Genomic DNA, 14,906 nt, shown 5'->3' with positions numbered 1-14,906 from the left:
TTTGGTGGCAACCTAGAAATCTAGTTAGGGGTTATTCCATTATAAATCGTCAAACAGTCCCCAGGTGACCATCTGGGATTTTGATGAAATTTGGCACACAAGTACCTACATCCTTCCTAAGAAAGTCTGTAATGTTTTATTTTCCTGTCGCTACCTGTTCCTGAGAAATTGACCTAGAAGTTAAGCAGTCCGCATCGTGACTTACTGAATACGCTGGTTTTTGTAAGTTTGTAAAGAGCAAGAACTCGGTTACTAATTACGTTACATGGGTCAAACTTTTTCTGCGATAAATGTATGCATCGTTGTAATGCAGTAATATGTTGAAAGTGGCATGACCATTTTATATTCGGATATATAAACTGTCAAAGTCAGCACTTTTTTACATTACCGTTTATAAAGCTCATATTTTAACATGTCACAAATTTCTTAGGTAACACAACAAAAGTCTGTGTTTTTGCGCAGTACCTTACAGGATAGTGAACTATATGCACCAGTAATGCAGAGCTGTTTACTCTTTATTTACAGGATTTATGGGAAGTTAAAGTTGGTATCATTGTAAAAACACGAACTTTTTGCTTATTTTCAGAGCCCTGTTTAACTATGTTGACAGTTGAATATGAGTATGATATTTTGGATGAACATTGCTATTTATGTAACAAATAGATTGTGTGAATTTCAAAACCCTGATGTATTTCATTCCATTTTAAATCTTCGCCTTTGTCAACAGGTGTCGGTAGTCTTTCAGGTTTAAAACGGATATGGAGAATGGAAGTAAAGAAGTACGTATGCGCAAGGGGAAATCATTTACACTGATTGGGCACTTGAAAACATATATTGTGGGACTATAAGAAGAAACAATCTGCCACATAATGAAATTAATTGTTACAAAATAGTAGAATTCTGTGGGTCAAAATTACAGTTCAGTATTAGTAATAAGAAATTGAACGTTCAAATAAATAAAGAAACATGCACACAAAGTGAAAAGAAACCTGTGGAATAGGTTACGTAAGCAAATGATACGTGCATGTTGTGAAACATAAATTATTTCAAATTGTGGAAACTTATATGAACTAACACTTTGCAAAACAACGTACCTTTCTTTACTTTCTAAGACATACAATTCGTTTTGGTAACTATTATCATCCAGTCTGTATGTTCGTCCACTGCTACCTTGTAATAAAGGTACTTCCAGGGTACAGATAACATCATAAAATGGTATCCAGACTTCATCTTTCCGCAGTGGCCATGACAGCACAGAGGACTCAGTTGGTACCATGAAATTCACACGTACATCTTTATTTTCACATGACACTTCGTTGACCATACCAACCTACCTCTGTCATACATGCATGCAACGTACACACCACTAAGAAGCTTATGTTGCCATTCTTCTCTTGCTTCCACCAGACACTGTGATACCAAACTCGTCTGCAGAAATTATCTTCATAAGGACTGTGTTTGTCTCAGTTGGTATAAATGCATTGTGAGAGCTAGTTCCAGGAATGGTCTTTAATTTTGTGTATTGCTTTTCTATGCATTCACTTTCCCTCGAGATATCTCGAGCAAACACACAAAAATAGTGTATGCACTTAATGTTACTGTCAGCCCATTCGTACATCCCCTGTCTGGTAGGTGATTGAAGAGTGGCTCTGGCTGTCAATGTTTTTGTAGTTGCTCCTATACTATCACATGAGCTTTTGCCGTGGGGTGTTGGAAAATAGTGCCATTCTGCTTTTGATTCCGAAGACAGTTTCATGCTGACGTAGATTGCAAATGTTCTTTTAATTTCTATATTGTGATCCAGCACCATCACTAGAGTAAATTACCTTATTTATCTACCTATCTTGAAGGATTTGTCAGGTATATCATGAAGTGCCTTAGGAATATAGTCAGAAGTAGCATTATGCTGTAAACTGTCTGATATGCAGCAGAAAGTGATACATTGCAGGGTTCCATTATTATTAAAGTACACCACGAAAGGATGCACAGTTGCCTGGGATTTCTCCCAATGGTACCCGTGAACCTCATCATGTATAACGAACGTGTAATTTTCGGCAAAATCCAGTAAAACAATTAGCTGTGCTTTCTGAAGTGAAGTTTTTATATTACTCAGCTATGCAGCTTGAGCCTTGGCTATGTAATGGTGCTGTCTAAGACTATCGATTCCCTGAGTCAATGTGTCACAAAACTCATTCACAGAGAGCTGAAGGATTTGTAATGTCAACCGGTCTGTGTGAACCCAGCTTTTAAATTTAACACAGTCATCACCTTCAAGTAACTGATCATCAAAGCGTTTTAGTAGATAATCTTGCACAGCCTCCTTCCTTCCACAGTTGCCACAGTAATGTAACACACAGTGTCTGTTCGTTGCATCACACACTGCAATGTTCAGCAGTGTCTTGTAGTTGTGTCCTGATCCAGGGAGGGCATCGACCATCAGTTTCATGTTTAGGTAATATTGACACACACACACACACACACACACACACACACTGAATAAGTGCCTTTTGCCTTAACCGTAATGCACCACTTCGTCCTTAAGGCAAAAAATTTCGCAAACCCAACTTTAAACTGTGGTTTCTGTTAGCAGAATTCATCATATGTTTCATTTATATTCATTAGTAGTAGCTTTTTTTAAAATTTGAACTGTACCTTCTTCTGTATGCACATACATACATTCTTTCACTCCAGGACAGATTCTAAAACATCCGTCGCTTTCATAAATGAAACTACTTCATTCACTGTTACCTGGGGAATTATTTTCCGAGGCTTCTTTTCTTGAAATGATAGGATTCCTTTCTCATCTTAAGTTCTTTGCTTTTCGCACTAAATAATATGAGGCCCTAAAACTGTGCAGTTTTTCTGATATTCCAAGTTGCAGGAGCAAGTGTTAAGATTTGGACTTTCTGTTTATAGGAAAATGTTTTGTGATACTTTTCTACAAGCTGCTGTATAAGCATAGAGAAATCAGCACACCTGTCACATGTCTTTTCAGTAGAGAAACGTAGTGTTCGGTATTCCAAGAACATCTATTATTTTCTCCTGTACGACATTTGTTATCTGCTTCACTTTTCTCTTGCTGTGTCCTTCTCTGTCTCTCATATTTTTCAGTGGTGAGCAGCCTACAGGTTTGAGAGATACGTTTAGTTGCTCCTAGTGAACAGTGTGTGGTGTGTAGCTAGGATTATACTTAGTATCATCATCACTGCTGTTTCTGGCACTGGCAATCTAACACATGTTCAGCACAACTTCGGTCCTGGCACGAGGTTAACACGAAGCTCATTGATTTTGCTCTCATACAGAGTGGAGAGGGACTCTGAAAATAAAATTACTTCCATTCTCCATATTCGTTTTCAACCTGAAAGACTACCGACACCTGTTGACAAAGGCGAAGATTTAAAATGGAAGAAAATGCATCAGGGTTTTGAAATTCACACAAGCTATTTGTTACATAAGTAGCAATGTTCATCCAAAATATCACGCTCATATTCAACTGTCAACATAGTTAAACAGAGCTCTGAAAATAAGCAAAAAATTTGTTTTCGTGCAGTGATACCAAATTTAACCTCCCATAAATTCTGTAAATAAAGTGTAAAGACCTCTGCATTACTGGTACATATAGTTCACAACCCTGTAAGGTACTACACACAAACACAGTCATTTGTTGTTTTATGTAGGAAATCTGTGACATGTTAAAATATGAGCTTTATAAACGGTAATGTAAAAAAGTGCTGACTTTTGACAGTTTATATATCCGAATATAAAACGGCCATGCCACTTTCAACATATTACTGCATTACAACGATGCATATATTTATTGTAGAAAAAGTTTGACCCATATAACATAATTAATAACCGAATTCTTGCTCATTAAAAACTTAAACGATCAGCGTGTTCGGCAAGTCATGATGCGGACTGCCTCGCTTCTAAGTTAATTTCTCAGGAACTGGTAGAGACAGGAGAATAAAAAATTACAGGCTTTCTTACGAGGGATATGGGTACTTGTGTGTCACATTTCATCAAAATCCCTGATGGTCGACTGGGGATTTTTTTCTAATATCGGTGATTATATATGGACTGACCCTTAGGTGCTTTTTAGTATATTAGATCTTTCTGCAGGATCCTTGTATCAAGAGCACCGGTGTCCTTGGTAAATGAAAATGAAATAAAATTTTCAAGTTGCATGTTTCATAGTTGTGCCGGCTAGGCTAAAGAAGACGATAATGATGAGAAATGAATTAAATGGTGGAATGAAGAACCCCGAGAAAACCCACACACATGGTGTTTGTCTACCACAAAGTTAGCTTAGCGCGAACTGGGATCGAACCAGGGTGCGAATTACCGGGGGGGATGAGGGGGATTTTCCCCCTCAATCACATTTTGTTCCCCCCAAAGAAGCCAGCTGAAGTATCCCCACCGGGGATGCTCGCTTTCCCCCTCAAACTATGCTTAGTGTAACTCCAAATTTCACTGATTTTTGTTATTTCTTGTAAATTTAATCTTCTAGCTGTATTCCGAAATGATCGATGTAAACTGTTCAGTTTTGGTCATTTCTACTTACCACCTAATTACCCACTATTTTCAACGTTGTTTAGTAGAACTATATTATTATGACTACGGTTGTTACTTGCAACTGTACCTTCGTACCCTTCAGTTCGTCATCGTTTGTGAATTTGAATGTACTAATTGCGTATAACAAAGCCACATATAGATTTATAAATGTTCTTAGCGGTTGGCCAAAAAGAAGTAAACAAATAGCTTCTTCTACCACACTTGGCGAAGTTCGGATATGTCTTATTCATCCTCTATATTTGTATCGATTATCATCTTATTTTAATTTTTGTTATAACATGTTAATTAATTTTCAGTGTACTCTTTGTTAGCACATTGTCTTCATTCCCTAGTAGGTTGTGTGTATGCAACTCAAAAGTTGCATTTAATTTGTGATAATTAGCATAGTAATCTCTGCTTTTACAGTTTAAGGAAATGGAATTTTGAAACTGTACTCAAAATCTGAGATATAGGTATTCTCTCGTAAGTATATGTTAACGTACACGCTGGGGGATACGCTCCTAGTGAGCAGACATGTTAATGAAGGTGATTGTTAGGTGAATAAGCGAATAATTCAAGATTTGTTTCAGCATTTGTTAATACGACTGGTTCTCCGTGTCATTGTCCGTGTCTGTATAAGCATTTCAACTGGAGCGGGTTTTTTTAAAGTTAACCCTTCATTTTTCCATCTTTTCGCTGTACAGTTTGCTGTCCACGCAATTAATGTTGTCTGAAAAACTTCAGTGTAATGTTTTACTTTATTTGAATAACGTAGCCCATAGTGAATCAACTCATCTTCAACCTAACAGTAAAGTAATTTTTAAGTGTTGACTTTCCGTGCCCATCACGGAATCGATATTTGGAGAAAAAAAGTCGTGATGAGCACAGCTTTAGCGGGAAGTAAAAGCACAAGCTCGAAATTTGAATTGAGAGATTTTAAATATTTGGCCTTCGATTTGACCTTGATGTGAGAAATCGGGACCAGCAACAATCCATTTCTTATTTGATAGGCTAATATCTAGATTTTCTTTAAAAAAATAATAATAATAAAAGTAAAATTTCCGGTTTAACTGATAATTTTAGTGGTTTTCACAAGACTGAAGTAGGTTTCTTTTCGCAACCTGTATGTATTAATGCAAAGTGGAAGCTTTCAATATGAGTGGAAAAATTAACATATGCTTGTGATCATCGCTCGAGGCGAATTATTAACTTAATAAACCTTAGAGAGCTACGGGGACAAGAGTGAGTACAACATTAAAACACGTTCAGAAAGGTTTAGTGGGGTGTGTGTATGTCAGACAATATATATGTGCATAGTTATTGTCGGTAGATTTATTAAATTAATAAATCTCTCATTTATTACAGGTCACCCCCCCCCACACACACATTATATATATATATATATATGGGGGGTAAGGCATTTACTGTCTCATTTTGAAATTTGAACTTTCAGACTATGTTCTTTGGCCTAATTTTATCCCCCCCAATATAGATTATCTAATTCGCACACTGGATCGAACCAAGAATCCTATGGACCAAAGGTGAACACACTATCACTGAACTACCTTGGTAAATGTGCTAAAATACCAGTGCGCAAAAGTCACAACATAGGTCTGCCGGTATCCGGTCAAACCAGCGCATGGACAAACCCGCGCAAGGACAAAAGCAGTGCATGCATATACCGCGTAGACAAAAACCGCGCAAGGACAAAAACAGCGAATGCAACTACCGCGTGAACAAACACAGCGCATGAACAAAAACAGCAAATGCAAATACCGCGTGGACAAAAACAGCGCATGAACAAAAACCGCGCAAGGACAAAAACAGCGATTGCAAATACCGCGTGGACAAAAACAGCGAATGCCAATACCATGTGCACAAAAACAGCGCATGAACAAAAACCGCGCAAGGACGAAAACAGCGCATGAAAAACCGTTCAACGACAAAAACAGCGAATGCAAATACCGCATGGACAAAAACAGCGCATGACCAAAAACCGCGTGAGAACCAAAACTGCGCATGCAAATACCGCGTGAGCGAAAAAAGCCCATGCAAAAAAATATAGATGAACATTTTGCACTAGGCTCGCTCACACTCGAGCTCACTTCTTTCAACTGGGTTCGCGCTCACTCGAGCTCGCGATCACTTACCTCAATTGCGTTCACGCTTCCGACCACTTGCCTCAACTGTTCTCGCAATCACTTGCCCTCGCGGTCACGGGCTCGTACTCACCACTCTCAACTGGGCTTGTAGTCACTCGGGCTTGCACTCACATGAACAGGTGAAGATAGAAATTAGGTTGAGAACCACTGACACAGACTCTTTAGAATTCTTAAAGACATCCTTAGGAAAAATCAGTCAGGTACAATTACAGCAGAAGTCCCTTAAGTTTGACAACCCAAATGTTTTTGCTGTGTTTCAGGTTGTACAATACAGGCACTCATCCTAGTTAAATAGCTATAAGGACAAAAACAGCGCATGGACAAAAACCGTGCAACGGCAAAAAGAGCGAATACAAATACCGCGTGGACAAAAACAGCGCATGAACAAAAACCGCGAGAGGACATAAACAGCGCATTCAAATACCGTGTGAGCGGAAGCAACTCATGGACAAAAACCATAGATGAACATTTTGCACTAGGCTCGCTCCGCCCGAGCTCACTTCTTGCAACTGGGCTCGCGCTCACTTACCTCAATTGGGCTCGCGCTCACTTACCTCAATTGGGCTCGCGCTTCCGACCGCATCGCTAGACTCTTCTCGCAACCACTCGCGGTCACTTGAGCTCGCACTCACCTCTCTCGACTGGGCTCGTAGTCACTCGGGCTTGCACTCACACAAGCGGATCAAGGTAGGAATTAGGTTGAGAACCACTTCCAAAGACTTTACAATCTTTAAAGACATCCTTAGGAAAGATGTCAGGAACAATTACAGCAGAAGTCCCTTAAGTTTGACAATCCAAATGTATTTACTGAATTTCAGGTTGCATAATTGACAGATACTCTTCCTAGTTCAATAGATATAAGGACAAAAACAGCGCATACAAATACAGCGTCTACAAAAACAGCGCATGCAAATACCGCATGGCCAAAAACCGAGCAAGGAAAAACCCGCGTGAAGAAAAATCATAAACATTTTGCACTAGGCTCGCTCGCTCTCGAGCACACTTTGAACAGGGCTCGCGCTCACTCGGGCTTGCACAAACTTCCTTCAACCGTGCTCGAGATCGCGATCACTTCTCTCAACTGGGCTCGTGATCACTTCCCCAAACGGGGTTTGCGCTCACACTCAATTCTCTCGAATGGCCTCGCGCTCACTCGATCTTACGACCACTAATTATAAGTGAGCTTACATTTTCTCGGACTCGCGCTCACTAATCCTAAATGAACTCGCGTGCACTCGGACTCGCGCTGACTTCTCAACTGAGCTCGCTCTCACTAGGGTTTGCACTCACTTCTCTCGAATGGGCTCACGCTCATTTCTATCAAATGAGCTCGCACTCACTCGGGTTCGCGCTCACTTCCTTAAAACGAGCTCGAGCTCGCGATCACTTCTCTCAACTGAACACGCGATTATTCCCCAAACTGAGCTTGCGATCACACGGGCTCGCACTAAATTCCCTTGAATGGGCTCGCGTTTACTCGAACTCGCGCTCACTTCTCGACTGAGCTCATGCTAGTGATCACTTCTCTCAACTCGACTCGCGCTCACTCGGGCTCGCGATCACTTCCCCAAACTGAGTTCGCGCTCGCATTTACATCTCTTGACTGGTTTCACTCTTACTCGGACTTGTGCTCACTTATATAATTGAGGCTCGGGCTTGGGCTTAATTATTGAGCCCGAGCCGAGCTGAGCACAAGTGCCGAGTTCGTCGGGCTCGTGAGTTTGGACACCTATGGCAAAAGCAGTGCATGCATGGCTCGCAATGCACATCCTTTCCTAAAGCAAACGTACAATTCTTGTTATCTCAATAAATAGTATTGCGTTTATACTTTTTATATTGTCTTCCCTTTACAGGTCGTCATCGGTTCGGTTTTGTATATACATAGCGTATTGGTATACAACCTTTCCCTTCATATCTATTCTATCAAAACGAAACCGTGTACTCTCATTTTTAACCCCTGTAATATTTTTCAAGATACATTTGGATTGTGTGATTGTACCTGGGGCCTCTCCAGAGGGGCAAATTTGATGGTATTTTTGGAGGGAATTTTTCCCAATTTTCCGTTTCCAAATACGTTATGGGCGCCAATACATACCATCTCTAGAGAACTTGTTTCATGCTGAAGAAATGAACTATAAAGCACAACTTTTTAATGAACGGTGTTGATGCAATATCTTCTTCACTGCGAGTCTACATTTTATGCTAACAGGATTAATGGGCTCGAGGGACTTATTCCATTGTGCATGAACATATTTTGTTATATTTATCGAATGGATTAGGTTTGATTCGGATATCCAGACGACACGTTCATGTGTGTTCCTTATGAGATTTGCATGTCATTTGAATAGGGCAATGTGGATACTGGATTGTGCTTTCGTTCCCAAAACATTTTTTCATTAAAGGTATTTATAAATTTAATATTTGCACAAAACACACTTTCCGACACCGCCCCCCCCCCCCAACACACACACACACACTCTTTCGATATATCTGGAGTTGGTATTCGGTTTTACCCGGGGATATGTCGAGTGCAAGCATAGTTTCTTTCTGGGACACGCGGAATGCTGACGTTCCTAGAGAAGTCCTCCGGCCCAGCAAGATTCAGTCACTCTTAAATTCATTCAGCTAACTATTATAAACATCATTCCTATGTCGGTGTTTCTCCGTTTTGTTTACAATTTTAATCATTTGTCCTAGTATACTGTCCCCTTATTACTTCTGATTAGTCGTTATTTTGCTTAATATCCTATAGTCCTCATTAGCTATAATTTAGTTTATTTCTTTCCTTTTTATTTGATCTCTACCCTCTAGCCTTTCTTCCAGTAATGGACACTGTAATACGTGTCTGGTGTGCCTATTTTTTCGCATTGACATCTCGGATCCTCTACTTGTCCCATTTTCCGAAACGCGTGACTTACAAGTAACACTTTCCAAGTGTAACACACCGATTTTGATAAAATTTGGCAGGTTAATACAACACATGAAATAAACGAACACGTTTTTTTTTTTTTTTTTTTTTTGCGGAAAACGGTTTTAGGGGCCAAAGCCAGCACCAAAAAATTTGTAAGTTCACGCCTGAAAGGCGAAAACAAGTGGACCCAAGCGAATGAAATTGTGCACAGATAATGTAGACGTAAATTGAGGGAATACGTGTTTCGTATTTTCCTGGCTAAAACGGTTGTGGAGCATGGACCCCTCCAGACCTTTGATCACGAAATATCAAAAATGCTAATAACAGTATGTCAGAAGTGCCTAAAGGACAAGAATTGGGACAAAACTTTGTGTACGAACCATAAGCAAAAAAATGAACGACTACGAGTTACTTTCAGCGGAAAAACGGTTTTAGGGGGCAAAAGCCGCTCCCAAAATTTTGAAATTTGACGCCCGAAAGGCAAAAAGAAGTGGACCGAAGTGAACCAAATTGTGCACAGATGTTGTAGACGTGAATTGAGAGAATACGTGTTTCGTATTTTCTAAAGAAAAAAGAACTGTTCGGTGAGCCGAGAATTGGGTGGCGGAAGGAGTGCATCGAAGCGAAAGAAATTGTGTAGATATTGTATATGTAAAATAAGGCCTCCCGTGTTTCACAAGTGTCCCGATCCGATTTCTTCAAATTTGGCAGATCAACAGTAAGCACAAACAGTATAGCGTATTTTATAGTATTTCAGGAGACGCCTTTAACCTTTACAATGTTTCTCTGCATAAACAAAAACACGTGTCAATTTATTTCCTCCTCTCTGTTGATGTGCCAAATTTGAAGCAAATTGGATAGGGACATTTGAGAAAGACGAAAGGCCTTACTTTACATATAATAATATCTACACACAATTTCATTTGCTTTGGTCCACTCCTTCCTGCAATAATACGGTAATATTTACTTTTTTCGTAGGGGGCCTTGGCCCCAACACTGTTTTTCCGCACAAATTTAAACACGTTTCGTTTATTATTTTGCAAATTATCCCTACACGAAGTTTCGTTGCAATTCTCTATATCGTTTAGGAACTTCTGACGTATACTTATTTACACTTTTGATATCTTAATCAACGGTTTAGGTCTGTGGCCCACCCAACCGTTTTTTTTTTTTCTTTTGTGGAAAATACGAAACCTATATTCCCTCATTTTACGTTTACAATATCTGTATACAGTTTCATTCACTTTGGTTAACTTATTGCCTTCCGGTCGTCAACTTTCAAAATTTTGGGTGGGAGCTTTTGCTCCATGAAACGTTTTGACGCAGAAATTTTTACAAAAATACGTATTCGTTTGTTTTATTTGTAGTATCTACCTGCCAAATTTGATCAAAATCAGTGTTACTATTGGGAAGTGTTACTTGTTAAGATAGTCCTGACTGGTAGGAATCAGTAGTAAAATGAAGTCTATAGTAAAGTTTGAAATACTGCAAGTCAACGCGATCCAGCTAAGAGGCAGATTTAGCGCAAGAACTAGTGTTTTGAAAGATTAGTCTTACAACTATTGCCTTAATGTTTGCTTTGGGAAAGGATGAGCATTGCGGGCCACGCATGCGCTGCTTTTGTCATAAGTGTCCAAACTAGCGAGCCCGACGGTCGTGAGCTCGGAACTCGTGCTCAGTCGGGCTCCGATTGAATAATTGAGCACGAGTCTGTGTGAGCCCGAGCCTCAATGAAATAAGTAAGCATGAGTTCGACTGATCGTGGGCCCAGTCCACAGAAATGAATACGAGACCGAGTGAGTGCGAGTCCCAGTGAACGAGACCCCACTTAGGATTAGTAAGAGCGAACCATAGGAGAGAACTGAGTGCGAGCCGTTTCCGGAAGTTATCGCGAGCCCAGTTCAGGGAGTTTAGCGTGAGTCTGGGTGAGCGCGAATCCGAGTAAACGCGAGCCAATTACGATTCAGCGAAAAGCCCACTCGAGAGAATTGAGTCCAAGCTCGTATGAGCGCGAGCCCCGTTTGTGGAAGTGATCGCTAGCCCAGTTGAGAAGTGATCGCGAGCTCGACCATGTTGATGGAAATGAACAGGAGTCCGAGTGAGTGCGAGCTCAGCTGAGAGAAATGAACTTGAGGTCGAGTGAGCACCAACCCAGTTAAGAATAGTGAGTGCAAGATCGTGTGAGTTCAAGTCTGAATGAGTACGAGCCCAGTCGAGAGAGGGGAGCGCGAGCCCCACTGAGATAAGTGATCGCGACCCCAGTTGAAGGGAGTGAACTCGAGCGCGAGCGAACTTAGTGCAAATGTTCATCTATGGTTCAGGGCAAAACGTCCACGGGCTGTTTTCAATCACGCGGTATTTGCATGCGCTGTTTTTGTCCTTGCGCGGTTTTCGTTTATGCACTGTTTTTGTCCACGCGATATTTGCATACACTGTTTTCGTCCTTGTGCGGTGTTTCTTCATGCGTGGTTATTGCCCACGCTGTATTTACACGCGCTGTTTTCGACCATCGCTGTTATTGTTTGCGCGGTTTTCACCTAGAACAAGTCTGCCTAGTGTATGGTATGGGTTAATTTGGTTTAAACATTAAAAATAAGCGAACACTAGTTATAACTGACAAATTCTTTGTCAAAAATATTAATTACAGAGGTTGTTCAGTCTACATTTGCCCAATTTCGACTTACCTAAAATTTTAGAAGAATCAACGGCGCCAGGTACCTAAGTGCTCGATGTATTTCCCTTGGTTCCTAATAATAGCCCGGCAGCATAATTTCCACTGTAATAGGCTTCTCTGAAGAACTGGGAGGGGAATCTCCCATTCCCTTTGCACAGCTTTCCAAAGTCCTTCCACAGTTGTCACACGCCGTTTTCCCAAGGCCCGCTTCAGCAATCCAAATCCACAATAGTCCATAGGACTTGCATCTGGAGATTTAACAGGTACTTCATTGAAAGGTATCACCTGTATACCACTTGCCTCCTCCATCTCCCTGTAGAATGCGAGGGACGATGGTGAGGTATGTAATGAGGCCTTGCGCTCCATGTGAATGCGCACCAGATTGGCGTCATTTCCGTACATTGTTAGAATCTCATGCTCGTAGATCGGCCGTATGATCTGCTCCTGAAAATACTGCGAATTTATTTGCAGTTCTTCACCACCCTACGAATCTTCAGTTTACCTCGGTAACAGTAGCCAGTAACGACCATGAACCCTTTTGGGAAGGATTCTTTACAGACACGGACCCACCTTCTGAAGTTCTTGGCGCCTTTCTCTCGGTACGTGATGGCTCTCGGTTTCCCGCAGTCGGAAAGGTAAATCCATGCTTCATCGAGCGTTACGACGTACATCCACTTTTGTTTTGCCACATGCCGTTCGTACACCTTCCGGGCGTTACACTTTCGTTCCTTTTGGCGGGCAATCGTGAGAAGATGGCCGCAACTTTGATGGCTTTTTCCAGCTTGAGTTGATGGTGTAACGTCCAACTCACAGTCCCAAAAGACACGTCAAGACGATTAGCCATACACCTTTGTGTTGGCGGATTTTCTTGCATTGGCATTTTGCGAAATTTCCTCTGCATGGTGGAGGTGGCCTTGGTGCATACCCGATTCCTAGACAACTTCGTTGGTGATCCAAATGGTGGAGCTTCGTTGCCCTTGTACTTTTTAATAACATTTTTTATTCCACTTAAACTGATGTTGCAACCATTCTTCTTGCATTGTTTTCTAATGAAAGAAACACTAAAGTGGGCGTCATAAAGAGCCGCAACATAGCCTTCCCAAAACCGGCTTAGTTTGGGCGGCATTTTAGTCACAGAGCGGAAACTCACACACTTGGAAACAAATTTAACACAACACTCACAAGAATGGTCCTGTTTTGTGCATTATTGTCGTCCGCGCGGAAAAACAACTCCGTTCCCAGGAAGCCACAGCACAACACTGCACGACGCCAGGAGCCAGGTGAGTCCATTCTGCCCGGGAGGGGGAAGGAATGAAATCGGCCTAATGTAGGCTGAACAACCTCTGTATAAGTTTGTAATAACATAATTACATAATTCGCGGTGTCTACTTAAACTTGTCAAGAAGCACCGGGGAAAAGCGACACAAACTTCACGAACTACTGATTTAAACTGACCGAGAGAAGAATGGAAGAACTCACTGAAAGTTAAAAATGTTTGGAATAACGTCCGAGTACTTAAAAATGAGGAACAACTAGAGTGCGAATTGATTATTTTTGTAAATTTTTCATTGTAGCTTTGGAAAATTCAAGATTACTAATAAAACTCCAACTGACCAAAGCAGTATATATATTTTAAGATTATATATTTGTGTTACAGTTTCAGCTATGTAATATAGTTTTCCTCAGACACACTATGAGAGAAATATCCAATTTTGACAGCTTATATACAATCTGGATGCAAGACACGCCCACTTTTTCTTTACAAAACGTAAACTTTTAATTGGCTCTAAAATTGTAACCTTGGCTTTTAATTGGCTTGATTATTTTTCTTCAGGAGGGATGAATTTATCTATATACGCCCAGCCATCACATACTGTATATATACAGGGCCGGATTTAGGGAGGTGCAAAGGTGCACGTGCATCCTCCCCCCCCCCTCGTTGTAAATATACACTATCTAAAATGAGAAGCTAGAAGTGAAAATAGCAACACATCCGAAACTATCTGCCATCATCTTTCCGTTTGGGGCTTAAAAGAAAGCAGAGCTTTGCAGAAGCAATAGTTTAAGTTGATTTTCTGAAGGTTGAAGGATTCGCCAAGCAAAATATTACATTTGTCAAGTAGGGAAGAAACAGAAGGCAGGAGGAGAGATTTTTTTTTTTTTCTGCATTCCGCTTGCGACCCTTTTTAAAATATTTTCTTCTTCTCTATGCATCAGTGTTGTCAGGGATAAATAATATTGTCAAATGTTACTTTGAAGAGTTTCAGTATGGTTGGTTATTTTGGTAGTTATTGGTGAACCCCTGTCAGACAATTCAGGATCCGGTCTATATATATATATATATATATATATATATATATATATATATATATATATATATATATATATATATATATATATATATATATATATATGTGTGTGTGTGTGTGTGTGTGTGTGTGTGTGTGTGCCACTATTTTTCGTGGTATATACGTGTCACTATTACTTTATAATGTATGGTCGTACTGAGCTTGACGGAGAAACATATGCTTGTTTTTCCGAATTGGTATCTTTCAGCTTTTTTACTCTATAGCGGTCACCGTAAAACCGGAAGTGGTCAACTTTGTGC

General features: G+C 40.5%; 1 protein-coding gene across 2 annotated transcripts in view; it reads right to left on the bottom strand.

Annotated features, from left to right (window-relative positions):
• The window catches only part of LOC145671207 (ubiquitin carboxyl-terminal hydrolase 48-like), a 727,624-nt gene that overhangs the window by 572,186 nt on the left and 140,532 nt on the right, over nucleotides 1–14,906 (bottom strand). The window lies entirely within an intron of this gene.

The sequence above is a fragment of the Thermobia domestica genome, chromosome 15 (genome assembly GCF_964235325.1).
Source record: "Thermobia domestica chromosome 15, izTheDome1.hap1.1, whole genome shotgun sequence".
NCBI lineage: Eukaryota > Metazoa > Arthropoda > Insecta > Zygentoma > Lepismatidae > Thermobia > Thermobia domestica.
Note: the sequence above shows the minus strand (reverse complement) of the source record. Positions and strands in the feature narration are given on the sequence as shown.